Here is a 14,509-nt window from a genome sequence, read left to right as displayed (position 1 = left end):
CTAGGGATCATTTAGAACTCCAAAACACCAAATGATATAAGGCCTAGGAGCTTATGGCCGTAAACTCAAGGGTTTAGAACCGTAAACTCCTTGTGTGAGGATTATTGGAGAGTAGACTCTTGTATGGGGTCCTTTGGAACCCTAAACTCACTAGCCGGGTCCTACAACAAATTAGATGCTATCCTTTAGGCTAATAACACTTATTATAGGTGTTTAACATGTTCTAGAAGGTCTAAAAATTTTAAATTAATTGTTTAGAGCTAACTGGGTACATATATGTGTGATTGTAAGTTAACTAGGATCATAGCGTGTGTTTGAGACTTCACTTGACACCTTGCAATCCTACATCTTCATTACATCCGTACCACTCACAACAGGTGAGTTCATACCCCTTAATCAATGGTTTAAATGTTTTTAAATACTTTTATGGGGGGGGGGGGGGGGAATACAAGTTGAATACTTATAGTTATTACATCAGTTACATTTGATTAATAACTACAAAACCAATGATTTTCTTACTGTTCAAACTGCTTATCAAACTGTTTTACTTAAATATATTTTACAAATTCTTATACTTATCAAATACAATTATTTAAGCCCTATTATACTTATTATCAATTGCATGTATATGTATATATAGTTATATAAGCAATGTTTAAAAGGCTTAGGAAGGCCTGCCCGCCTTATTTCCTTTTCACCGTTGAGATGTGGTCTTGTGGGGTATCGGGTATCCGTCTGAAGGTCGTTTAAATATTAGTTGTATCTCATGTGTACATAGTCATAAAAGTTCTTCCATTTTATTCAATACCCTTGGGTGGCAAGGGTATACTTCCATATTCATACGTGTCACACCCCCAAACCTGAACGGCGGAAACGTTCGGGGGCGGATGACTTCATGTGGTAGCGTAACAAATGAATACATAGTAAAGAAAGCAATACAACCATCATATATATAATTGAAAGTTTACATTTGTCAAAAGTTACATGTTCAAAACCAATTACAATATGATGTCAAAATATGAGATTAAACTGGCGCCGCAGCATCCCTTCATCAAAAGCGAAATGAATACCTGAAATTTACTGATTTCCTGGGACATACAAGTAATTTTGAAAGACTAGATCAGCATTTAAGCTGCTGAATTTCATAAGTATTTAAGTGACAATGTTTGAATGAAATGAAATGTTTTATCTTTGTTTGTTTGTGTTTAGAAAATCCTATATTTTCTACTAGTATAAAAGTAGCCTTCACTCAAGACCAATGTTTGTTTCCAAAATGTATGTAAATGTAAAATAACCAATGAGTTTGAAAACCTTGTAAATCAATGCATTTTTAATACCCCTTGTGAGTTTTATAACCATACTATTGACTCTGAATGCCTATACACAACGTTCTTCAGGCGTTGGAATGTTATGACGTTTGTCACCCCAAACGGTGGACTGCAGCTAACAGTCAGGGCGCGGGTTGTCAAGCCCGTATAGATCTATACACAAACACCATGCTCCCCCTCCAAGGGATTCTGGTATATAATACAGGACTTGAAATGTGTACTCGAACGTACATGAAGTTAGTGTCTCACAAATCCGTGGTATAAAAACAGATCTACTTGTTAAAATGTTACGTTTGTTCTTGTATACGAAAGTAAACTTCTTGAAATATATGTTTCTAGTACATAAGAGTTAGAAATCTGTTCGTAAAACTATACCTATTATAGTTTTCAAAAAGTGTGCCTTGTTTGTTTAGAAATACCTAGAAAAAGAACCACTTGTTTATGAAAGCATAGATTTTTGGTGTAGAGTCTAAGATAGAAAAGAATAATCTAAGAACAGTTTAGTTTTATACATGCATTACAACAACTTTATATTTTAAAAGATCGAATGCTATTGTAACATATGTTATATATATAAAAGTTCCTTTAAAGGTTTATAAATCGCATGTGATTTGAATATATAACAGTATATAAAAGAGTTTCTTTATGTAACACACGATAATACTCGTGTGTTTTACTTGTAATCCCCCCTTGAAAGCATATAAAAGTATTTAGAATAATTAAAACGGTTGATTAAGGGGTATGAAACTCACTTGAAAGTTTTGGAGATAGCGAGATGGAAAACCGGGCAGAGTTTCGTCTCGGGAAACGGATTTTCCCCGGGATTCTCGGGAATCTCGGGAGTAAAATCGACCTTCGGGACTTGAGCCAAAAAGACCAGAGCTTCGGGTTTGAACGGACACGGAAAACGAGGCAAAGTAGAGAGAGAGGAGAGAAATGAGCCCTTTCTTTGGAAACCCTCGCATCCTATTTATAGTAAGGCTGGTCTGCCTCGGTACGCGGGGCGTACGCTCGTACGCAGCGCGTACACGTACGTCATGCATGACCGAAGCCTCGACTGCCTCGGCTTCGGATGGGACGGGTTGCTGGGTACGCGGGTCGGATGGGACGGCGGGTCGGATGGGACGTCGGGTCGGACGGGTCGGGGCTTCGGACGGGTCGGACGGGTCGTTTCCTTCGGATAGCGCGACGTGGACGATCAGAGGCCAATCCTCTCGGTTACGCGGGGCGTACAGGGGTACGCAGCGCGTACCTCGGATGAGGACGCTGACTCCCCTTCGGATAATATCCGAATTTTGATTAAAATAAATAATTAATTTATTTAATAAACTTCAAAAATTCATATTTTTTTCATACGAACTCCGTTTTCGATGGTCTTTATATCCTCGCGTAGATGAGACTACTCTCTACGACTTTCGTTTAGACTCCGTCGGCAAATTCCGAAATTATTATTTTTTTTATTATTTATTAAAAACCCATCGTGTTTAAGGAATTTTTTAGAAAATTCATAACTTCTTTATCTGATGTCGGTTTTTGCCAGACTTTTTACCGCTGGAATACCATTGTCGAGACCTTCGATTCTCGTTTAGGTCATTCCGGCCAAAAGTCGCTCGATTTCCGATTCGAGTTTTTAGCTGTCTGTTGCTAAGCCGAACTTGGAAAAATCATAACTTCGCTATATGAAGTCGGATTTGGGCGTTCTTTTCACGTACGATCATGGTTCAAAGACATTTAAACATAGAAGGAAATTAAATAGAACTTATTTATACATTTTATTATGAAAGTAACTTTTATTACTCAGAAGTGGTTACAATACTTGACCCATTTTGGTCGTTACAAAGAGTTGAAATATCGGGTTGTCACATCATCCCCCCGTTAGAGAGAATTTCGTCCCAAAATTTAAAGTAGTAAAGATACTAGTGAACATGAAAGAGATGAGGGTACTTTTGTTTCATCTGATCTTCGCGTTCCCATGTGAATTCAGGTCCCCGGTTGGCGTTCCAGCGAACCTTCACGATGGGTATGCGACTTTGTTTTGTTTGCTTGACCTCTCGGCCCATGATTTCTACTGGTTCTTCCACAAAGTTGAGGCTCTCGTTGATCTCGATCTCGTCGAGTGGAATAACAAGAGTCTCGTCAGATAGACACTTTTTCAAGTTTGAGACGTGGAAGGTTGGATGGATGTTACTAAGTTCGCGCGGTAGGTTAAGCTTGGAAGCCACAGGGCCGATTCTGGCAAGAATCTCGAAAGGCCCTATGTATCTTGGATTTAGTTTCCCACGCTTTCCAAATCGTATTAAACCCTTCCACGGTGAGACCTTTAATAAGACGTGGTCCCCTACCTGGAATTCCAAAGGTTTCCTCCTTTGGTCAGCGTAGCTTTTCTGTCGGTCTCTTGAGGCTTTCAATCGTCCACGGATCTGAACGATCTTCTCTGTTGTTTCACGTATGATCTCCGGACCTGTGAGAGTGCTTTCAGGAACTCTTCCTCTAGCTAACTGGGTATCGCCAACTTCAGTCCAGCACAGAGGGGATCTGCACTTTCGACCATAGAGGGCTTCAAACGAAGCAGCCTTTATGCTTGTATGATAACTATTGTTGTATGAAAATTCGACAAGGGGTAAATGAATATCCCATGCCTTTCCAAATTCAATCACGCAGGCTCTCAGCATGTCTTCTAAAGTTTGTATTGTTCTCTCACTTTTTCCATCTGTCTGTGGGTGGTAGGCTGTACTCATGTCTAGCCTAGTTCCCAGGGAACTTTGTAGTGACTGCCAGAATCTTGAAGTGAATCTACTATCTCGATCGGAGATAATGGATATCGGAACACCATGCAGTCGCACTACTTCCCTTAAGTAAGTTCTTGTAAGCTTCTCCATTTTGTCAGTCTCCTTCATGGGTAAGAAATGTGCGAATTTGGTCAATCTGTCGACAATGACCCATATGGTATCGAGTCCACTTGTCGTCTTGGGTAACTTGGTTATGAAGTCCATAGTAATCCGCTCCCATTTCCATTCTGGTATCTCTGGTTGTTGTAGTAATCCTGACGGTTTCTGATACTCGACCTTAACCTTAGCGCAAGTAAGACATTTACTCACGAAGGTAGCAATTTCTGCTTTCATGTTAGGCCACCAGTACAGTTTCTTAAGATCCAGATACATTTTATCTGAACCCGGGTGAACGGAATATCTTGAGTTGTGGGCCTCAGTCATGACTACGTTTCTGAAACCACCATGTTTTGGGGTCCAGATTCGGTCCATGAGATAGTAGGCTCCGCCACCCTTGACTTCTAGATTCTTCTCCATTCCTCGCAGGGATTCACCTGCCACATTTTCAGGTTGCAAAGCTTCCATTTGTGCTTCCTTAATTTGTGTGGATAAGTGGGAATGGATAGTCATGGTAAGAGATTTGACCCTCCGACCAGTGTATTCCTTTCGACTGAGGGCGTCGGCTACTACGTTGGCCTTCCCAGGATGATAACGAATTTCGCATTCGTAGTCATTCAGTAACTCGACCCATCGTCGTTATCGCATGTTGAGTTCCTTCTGATCGAAAATGTGTTGAAGGCTCTTGTGATCGGTGAAAATAGTACTCTTTGTTCCGTATAAGTAGTGCCTCCAGATCTTCAGAGCAAATACCACTACTCCTAACTCAAGGTCGTGTGTCGTATAGTTCACTTCGTGTGTCTTAAGCTGTCGGGAGGCATAAGCGATAACCTTCCCTCTCTGCATAAGAACACAACCAAGTCCTTGATTTGACGCATCGCAATACACTACGAAGTCTTCTATCCCTTCGGGGAGGGATAGTATCGGTGCGGTGCACAAGACCTGCTTTAGTGTCTGGAATGCCTTCTCTTGTTTCGCTTCCCAGTCAAAGGCCACATCTTTCTGGGATAATGAAGTAAGAGGTTTCGCAATGCTCGAAAAGTTCTTTATGAATCTGCGATAGTAGCCAGCTAGACCTAGAAATTGACGAATTTCTGTAGGTGTCTTTGGTGCCGACCAGTTCTCAATAGCCTTAATTTTGGAGGAGTCCACGTGTATACCTTTTTCACTAACAACGTGACCTAAAAATTCGACTCTTCGAATCCAAAATTCACATTTAGAGAACTTCGCATAGAGTTTCTCTGTTCGCAGTGTTTCTAGGACTTTTCGTAGGTGTTGACTATGCTCTTCCTCACTTCGAGAGTAGATAAGTATATCATCGATAAAGACGATGACGAACTGATCCAAGTAAGGGCGGCATACCCTATTCATTAGGTCCATAAATACTGCTGGTGCATTGGTTAATCCAAACGGCATCACCACGAATTCGTAGTGTCCATAACGAGTTCGGAAGGCTGTCTTTGGAATGTCCCCCTCTAGAACTCGTAATTGGTGATATCCGGATCGCAGGTCTATTTTGGAGAAGTAGCTCGCCCCTTGAAGTTGATCGAATAGGTCGTCAATACGGGGTAGAGGATAGCGGTTCTTGACAGTAAGTTTGTTCAGCTCTCTGTAGTCGATGCACATACGGAACGATCCGTCTTTCTTCTTTACAAACAAGACCGGTGCTCCCCAAGGTGAGAAACTTGGTCTTATGAATCCTTTGTGAAGGAGTTCATTAAGTTGACTGGAAAGTTCCTGCATCTCTGCTGGTGCAAGACGATAAGGCGACTTCGCTACTGGGGTAGCTCCTGGAATTAAGTCGATTCTGAACTCGACTTGGCGTTGCAGTGGTAATCCTGGTAGTTCTTCTGGAAAGATATCGGGAAAGTCGCGTACTACCGAGATGCTCTTGATGTCCTTCAGTTCTTGGCTTGTATCAACGATGTGCGCTAGAAATGCTCGACAATCCTTCCGCAAGCACTTTCGAGCTTGGATGCACGAAATGATGCGAAGGTTTGTACTAGATTTGTTGCCGTAGATAACTAGTGTTTCGTGGTTAGGGAGGTTAAGACGAACTGCTTTCTCAAAGCACATGATGTCGGCGCGAAGACGACTCAACCAATCCATGCCGACTATGACGTCGAAACTTTTAATTTGAACCGGCATGAGATTGATTGGGAAAGAATGGCCGTCTAATGTTAACGTACAGCCCATGTATATGCAATTTGTGTTTTCGGTTTTTCCATTGGCCATCTCTATAGTGAATGAATTTTCTAACTTGCTAGGTTTAGGTTTAAGTAAATGAATAAAGTTTTGACTCACGAAGCTTCTCTCCGCTCCACTATCGAATAATATGCATGCGTATGAATTATCGAGAAGGAACGTACCAGCAACTATAGTTGGGTCAGCTACAGCTTCGTCGTGGCCTATTGCCAAAACTCGTCCCACACCTTCGGTGCCTGCTGCCTTAGGACAGTTTCTCTTGTAGTGGCCCACCTCGCCACAACCGTAGCAAGCCTGCCCTACACCTGCACCGGGAACTTGAGTGATCGGCTTTGCGGGTTCCTTGCAGAAACGGGCTGTGTGTCCTTTCCTGCTGCAGTTGGCGCACTGCATATCTCGACAAGGTCCATGGTGGTGGTAATTGCATTTGGTGCATTTTGGGAGGTTACCTATATAAGGCTTTGTTGGGTAGGTATTTGTAGGGGCTGTAGCAGGTATAGTGGCAGCATTTACTGACACCAGTTGCTTCTTTGCGGATTCTTGGGAAGACCCACCCTTCCCTTTAATCCACGATCTCTTCCTGCCATTGTTGTTGTTGTTGCCGTTGTTGTTGTAGTTGTTGTGGTTGTTGTTTCCTTTCTGTGGTGCTGGTGCAGAATTGGTTGAGTTCTGATGACCTCCGTAGTCGATCAGAGATTGTGCCAGTTCCTTAGCACTTTCAAAGGTGTCAGGTTTAGAAGCTAACACGCTTGATCGCATTTGGGGCGTCAGTCCCCAGATGTACCTTTCTATCTTCTTGCTCTTGGGAGCAATCATATCTGGACAAAGGATTGCCAGCTCACAGAATCTGTTGGTATTGGTAGCGATGTCGGTACCAACCATTTCGAGATTCCAAAGTTCATGCTCAAGCTTTTGAATCTCCCCCCTTGGGCATTATTCTCTCATCATCATGGCTTTCAGGCTCTCCCAGCTTATGGAGTTTGCCACGATTAGGGTAAGTACTTTAACGTGGCCATTCCACCAAGTTAAAGCTTTATCTAGAAGGGTGAAGGTTGCAAATTTGACCTTGCTGTGCTTGGGACAGGAGCAGATTTCAAAGACTGCCTCCGTCCTTTCAATCCACTGCCTCAGGGCCATCACACCACCAGTTCCATAAAACATCTGGGGCTTCGCATTAGTGAAGTCCTTATAGGTGCATTCTCGCGGCGGTCCATGACTTTCGCCATGGTTGGATAGATGTGTGCCAGATCCCGAGCCATTCGTACTAGAGTTATTGATCTGTGACATGGCAGCCGCCACCGCTGCGGTGACTGCTGCTTGAAACATTACAGCATCAAATTGAGGTGGTGGAGGTGGTGGTGGTATAGGTGTTTCCTCACCGTTGTTTCGCCTTGGGTTCCTATGCGGAGGAATCCTTCAACTATAGATTGAAAAGACAAGGATAAGAATTTCATAGAATGGAAAATGTATGTGTCTCATGAACTAAATTGCTATAGTTCAACAACAGATGATAGTATGAGTCTTAAAATAGAAGAATGACAGTTATTTGTAAGACTGAAGGTATGAAACAAGTATTTGGGTTCACAAAGACCATTCAAGGTTCGAACGAAATACTCAACATAGTAGTAATAGTGCCACTTATATTAATATAAAAGTTGTTACAAGGATCATGAAAATTTGACCCCTATAAGGGTCTCCGATTACCAAGTTCGAGAAATTTAAAGACTTTTAGCCGAGGTCCTAAGCTATAACAAAATTTGAGTCCTTGACAAGCACTACTTGCGTCGAAGGTTGCGCTTGGAGCTTGACTCCGTATCTGATTGCTTTGACTCCATTAGACGCCTATCGAAAGCGGCTTGTTGTTCCCTTAGTTCGGCGAGGGCCGCAATCATTTGCGCTTGAAACGCTTCGGTTTGGAACTGAGCGTTGTCTTGCATCTTGTCCAGCCTACGGATGTCAGAAGTGTGAACCTGCACTTCCACGTTGATATCCCAGAGTCGACTAGCTTGTACTCCAGACTGATAGGACTGATTGGCTAACTTACCCACCATTACCGGGAGTGCTCGATCAGCCGAACCTCCGCCGCGGACATCATAGAAGTCCCGGCACATGCCGTAGGGAGGGCGTAGGTTTTGCTGTTGGCTCCAATGGTGGAGGTGACTTCCCCAGACGGGAGTCGGTCCTTGAAAGTTCCTTACGAAGACGGGAGGTTGAATGGGTGGTGGATCGATAACTTCCGGCTCTGAGTCGGTACCGGAGTCATCACCCACTTCTATGGGTTCCTCGTCCTCTTCGGGATCATCTTCGATCCATCCCCCGTTGCCTTGGTTGGGAAAGTAGGGGTCGCCAGGGTGGTGAAATCCAGCCATTTGACTGTACGAGAAATAGGGTTATAAGAATTGAATAAAGTCGGAACGTGTAAAACATGTACGTTAAACTAGTTTAGATAGCAAATACTCCTATAGTATTTAAATTCTTGTGTTCGATTCTTGTAATGGTTTGGTAAGGTTTGACTTGTTGCTTACTACGATCATTCCTCGATATACGTTGGTCCAATCTTGGGCAAATATAGTTGATCACTCTATATTTGTCCAAAATCTGATTACATATATCGAGTCTCAATCGTAGTGTCAACTTGTCTAAATACTTGTATAGTTGTATAACATGAAAATAGTTTGTGGTATACATGTAATTGTACTTAAATGAACTATCAATTTAAGTTGAACGAAATGCTGCTTAAGTGTAAAAAGAAAATTTGTTTTGTCAGAGAGTATTAGTCCCTTAAGCATTTATAGTTTGTATATCTTATGTGGTTCGATATACTTAGTTCACTATAAACATTGCTCTGATACCAATCTGTCACACCCCCAAACCTGAACGGCGGAAACGTTCGGGGGCGGATGACTTCATGTGGTAGCGTAACAAATGAATACATAGTAAAGAAAGCAATACAACCATCATATATATAATTGAAAGTTTACATTTGTCAAAAGTTACATGTTCAAAACCAATTACAATATGATGTCAAAATATGAGATTAAACTGGCGCCGCAGCATCCCTTCATCAAAAGCGAAATGAATACCTGAAATTTACTGATTTCCTGGGACATACAAGTAATTTTGAAAGACTAGATCAGCATTTAAGCTGCTGAATTTCATAAGTATTTAAGTGACAATGTTTGAATGAAATGAAATGTTTTATCTTTGTTTGTTTGTGTTTAGAAAATCCTATATTTTCTACTAGTATAAAAGTAGCCTTCACTCAAGACCAATGTTTGTTTCCAAAATGTATGTAAATGTAAAATAACCAATGAGTTTGAAAACCTTGTAAATCAATGCATTTTTAATACCCCTTGTGAGTTTTATAACCATACTATTGACTCTGAATGCCTATACACAACGTTCTTCAGGCGTTGGAATGTTATGACGTTTGTCACCCCAAACGGTGGACTGCAGCTAACAGTCAGGGCGCGGGTTGTCAAGCCCGTATAGATCTATACACAAACACCATGCTCCCCCTCCAAGGGATTCTGGTATATAATACAGGACTTGAAATGTGTACTCGAACGTACATGAAGTTAGTGTCTCACAAATCCGTGGTATAAAAACAGATCTACTTGTTAAAATGTTACGTTTGTTCTTGTATATGAAAGTAAACTTCTTGAAATATATGTTTCTAGTACATAAGAGTTAGAAATCTGTTCGTAAAACTATACCTATTATAGTTTTCAAAAAGTGTGCCTTGTTTGTTTAAAAATACCTAGAAAAAGAACCACTTGTTTATGAAAGCATAGATTTTTGGTGTAGAGTCTAAGATAGAAAAGAATAATCTAAGAACAGTTTAGTTTTATACATGCATTACAACAACTTTATATTTTAAAAGATCGAATGCTATTGTAACATATGTTATATATATAAAAGTTCCTTTAAAGGTTTATAAATCGCATGTGATTTGAATATATAACAGTATATAAAAGAGTTTCTTTATGTAACACACGATAATACTCGTGTGTTTTACTTGTAATCCCCCCCTTGAAAGCATATAAAAGTATTTAGAATAATTAAAACGGTTGATTAAGGGGTATGAAACTCACTTGAAAGTTTTGGAGATAGCGAGATGGAAAACCGGGCAGAGTTTCGTCTCGGGAAACGGATTTTCCCCGGGATTCTCGGGAATCTCGGGAGTAAAATCGACCTTCGGGACTTGAGCCAAAAAGACCAGAGCTTCGGGTTTGAACGGACATGGAAAACGAGGCAAAGTAGAGAGAGAGAGGAGAGAAATGAGCCCTTTCTTTGGAAACCCTCGCATCCTATTTATAGTAAGGCTGGTCTGCCTCGGTACGCGGGGCGTACGCTCGTACGCAGCGCGTACGCGTACGTCATGCATGACCGAAGCCTCGACTGCCTCGGCTTCGGATGGGACGGGTTGCTGGGTACGCGGGTCGGATGGGACGGCGGGTCGGATGGGACGTTGGGTCGGACGGGTCGGACGGGTCGTTTCCTTCGGATAGCGCGACGTGGACGATCAGAGGCTAATCCTCTCGGTTACGCGGGGCGTACAGGGGTACGCAACGCGTACCTCGGATGAGGACGCTGACTCCCCTTCGGATAATATCCGAATTTTGATTAAAATAAATAATTAATTTATTTAATAAACTTCAAAAATTCATATCTTTTTCATACGAACTTCGTTTTCGATAGTCTTTATATCCTCGCGTAGGTGAGACTACGTTCTACGACTTTCGTTTAGACTCCGTCGGCAAATTCCGAAATTATTATTTTTTTATTATTTATTAAAAACCCATCGTGTTTAAGGAATTTCTTAGAAAATTCATAACTTCTTTATCTGATGTCGGTTTTTGTCAGACTTTTTACCGCTGGAATACCATTGTCGAGACCTTCGATTCTCGTTTAGGTCATTCCGGCCAAAAGTCGCTCGATTTCCGATTCGAGTTTTTAGCTGTCTGTTGCTAAGCCGAACTTGGAAAAATCATAACTTCGCTATATGAAGTCGGATTTGGGCGTTCTTTTCACGTACGATCATGGTTCAAAGACATTTAAACATAGAAGGAAATTAAATAGAACTTATTTATACATTTTATTATGAAAGTAACTTTTATTACTCAGAAGTGGTTACAATACTTGACCCATTTTGGTCATTACAAAGAGTTGAAATATCGGGTTGTCACAATACGTACCCGTTACATCACTAGTAAGTTACCATAGGGGTAGCACAAGAGAATACTAATACTATTGCTAGAACAATGAAACATACAACGAGTCAGTTCATTCACGAGTCAATACTAATTACTATGAGAACATATGCATTACATTACTATGAGAACATATACAACTATACTAGAAGAAGAACATATAAAACTATACTAGAAGGAGAACATATACAACTATACTAGAAAGAGAACATATACAACGATACTAGAATGAGTAACGATACATTACACATATACATGAATACATTAACATAAATGTGATCCACTATATCGGAGCATGCCTTCAATGTCATGGCCCGAGTTGTAGACAGAGTCTCATGGAGGGAGAGCGTGAGTTTGCGTATAGATCTATACTGGATTGACTATCCTACACCTTGCTGCTAGCTACAAACGGACCTGCAGGTCTGCGGGTGCCAAACGTCATACCTTTTTACGACCTACATTGTCGTGTTACATAGTCGATAGTATGGTGCAGTTAATCACATAATACCTTAATATAAATCCAGTTTAAGGTATATAGTACATCTGTAGTTCCTATAATACAACACTACGGTAATACATTAATTTACCCTTTACATATATTTAGTGATGATTTCACTTAAACATTAATGTACAAACTATATTTTGATATTGATAGTCATACTTGGGAAAATTACACACTTTTACAAGAAAAGAACATACAAAACAGTTACGCCTTGGTAGAAGGCTAATTTTAATAGGAACTATAGGATTTTCTAAGAAATTCAAACTTTTACAAACAATTACAAACACTCACATACTTTTATCACAAATGTTTACACACTCATAATTCAAACCACGTTCAAACGTTTTGATACAAACATCGACACTAAATACTTATGAACTCACTAGCTTTAATGCTGATAAACTCTTTCAAAATTACATGTATTCTCAGGTCGTCAGTAGACAGGTACCGAGGCCAGCTTTTGAGAAGATGGAGTGCATTCAAGACTCATCTTATTAGTTTGATTTACATTTTTGTTGTCTATAACTGTTAAGAGCACGCTTGTATTAAAATTATATATTTAATGCAATAGATGATGTTGATTGCTTGTTTACTATTATACTGTGTTGTGATACTTTACATGACGTCCTCCGCCCCAGAACGTTTCCGCCGTTCTCGGTTTTGGGGTGTGACAGACTGGTATCAGTGCATTGTTTATAGTGAATTGAGTATATCAACCCATTAAAGATATACTAACTATAAACCCATTTGGGATTAAAACACTCTGACCAAGAGTCTATACTTTTAAATAATAAAATATTTAACTAAGTATACAAGTCTGCATTCATACTAAAATCAGTGTCACAATGACAAGAACAAAAGTATTACGATTGTAAAACATCACAAGTGAGCTCGGCGAGGTATGGTCAGTCCTGGGAATGGCATAGCCTGATCAACTATGCTGGTCCGAGGAGTGATTAGCATATGCCCTAGAATGGTTGTGATATGTTAACAAGTCTAAAAACTTACCAACAATACCACAATGAGAACGATAGAACCTAAACTTAAAATACCATAGGAGTATTTTGTGCTACTACAAGCTATTTATATACTAGATTCTTATACCTCTCTTCTCGCGTAGATTTAAATGGATGGATTCCACCTTCCCGGAGACCCGTACTTTCCACCCCAAGGCAATGCAAGATGGCTTGATGAAGAGCCTGAAGATGAGCATCCAATCCATTTGGATGATCACCTCGCAGAAGGCTTTTCGGATGGATCTGACTCTGAGCCTGAAGCCAACAACCTACCGCCAGTAGGTCAAGCCCCAAACAACAATCCCCGACCAGCTTTCCCAGGTCCCACACCCTTGTGGGCAACCAACTTGAATCGCTGGAGCGACGAACAAGGTCATCCTTTACCTTACTTTTGGGACCGAAGCTTTTACAACCTCAGCAAAGGTGGCTCTGCGGATCGAGCTCTGCCCGTCATCGTCCGCATAATAGCTCGTAATGTTGAACAAGGTCGAGCAGCCATCGACCGGGTCATGGAAATTGATGCCAACTCTGGTGTCAACACAGTCCGCATCCGCCGTCTTGAAGAAGAAATGGAAAGGACCAGGAGGACCAATGAGACCCTGCAACAACAACTGGCTGCCTCTCCAGCCGAAGTCATAGAACTTCGAGTTCACCAGAGGGCTCATGAACGACACCTTCAAGAGGTGGTTCGTCAAGTGGCAGACCTCAGAGTTCGCCCGAGGAATTCCCATCGCCGTTAGAAGGTTTCTAACACATCTTTGTCTTTTGTTTAAGGAATAGCCTTTAGTATATGTGCTCTAAGTAGCACTTGTCTGTTAAATATTCCTAACTTTCATCACTTTAACTAAGAATCTAGGAACTATAAAATTTTTTCTGTAATGGTATGATGTAAGACCTATTGTTAGGTCAATTTTCCCTGAAGTTGTTACATCGATAATACCAGTAATATTGATAGCTACGTAATATGTGGGAAAAATCTGTACACTTGTGTTTTCCTACTATTCTTCTATGTTGTGATCTCAAAATACTCATTCAACTATTGGACTATGATTATTTAGTCTAGATGTCTCTCTCACCCCGCTTACAATTGATTCTTACCATTGTATTCACCTTTATAATCTTTCAGCGGAAAGATGCCTCCTCGCAAATCTCCCAGGCATAACCCTGCACCACCACCACCTCCTCCTCCTCCGATCATCGATATTGCAACCCTGAATGCTGCAGTAGCTGCGGCAGTGGCAACTGCCATAGCTCAGTATCACTCCACTGATGCCAGCAGAGGTGGAACCCCTGTTGATTCTATTCCTACTGAAATCCCTATGCGCTCGAGAGAGTGCTCCTACAAGGATTTCACAAACTG

This window comes from Lactuca serriola, chromosome 5 (genome assembly GCF_051521515.1).
Source record: "Lactuca serriola cultivar US96UC23 chromosome 5, Lser_US96UC23_V15, whole genome shotgun sequence".
In the NCBI taxonomy this organism is placed as follows: Eukaryota; Viridiplantae; Streptophyta; class Magnoliopsida; order Asterales; family Asteraceae; genus Lactuca; species Lactuca serriola.
Note: the sequence above shows the minus strand (reverse complement) of the source record.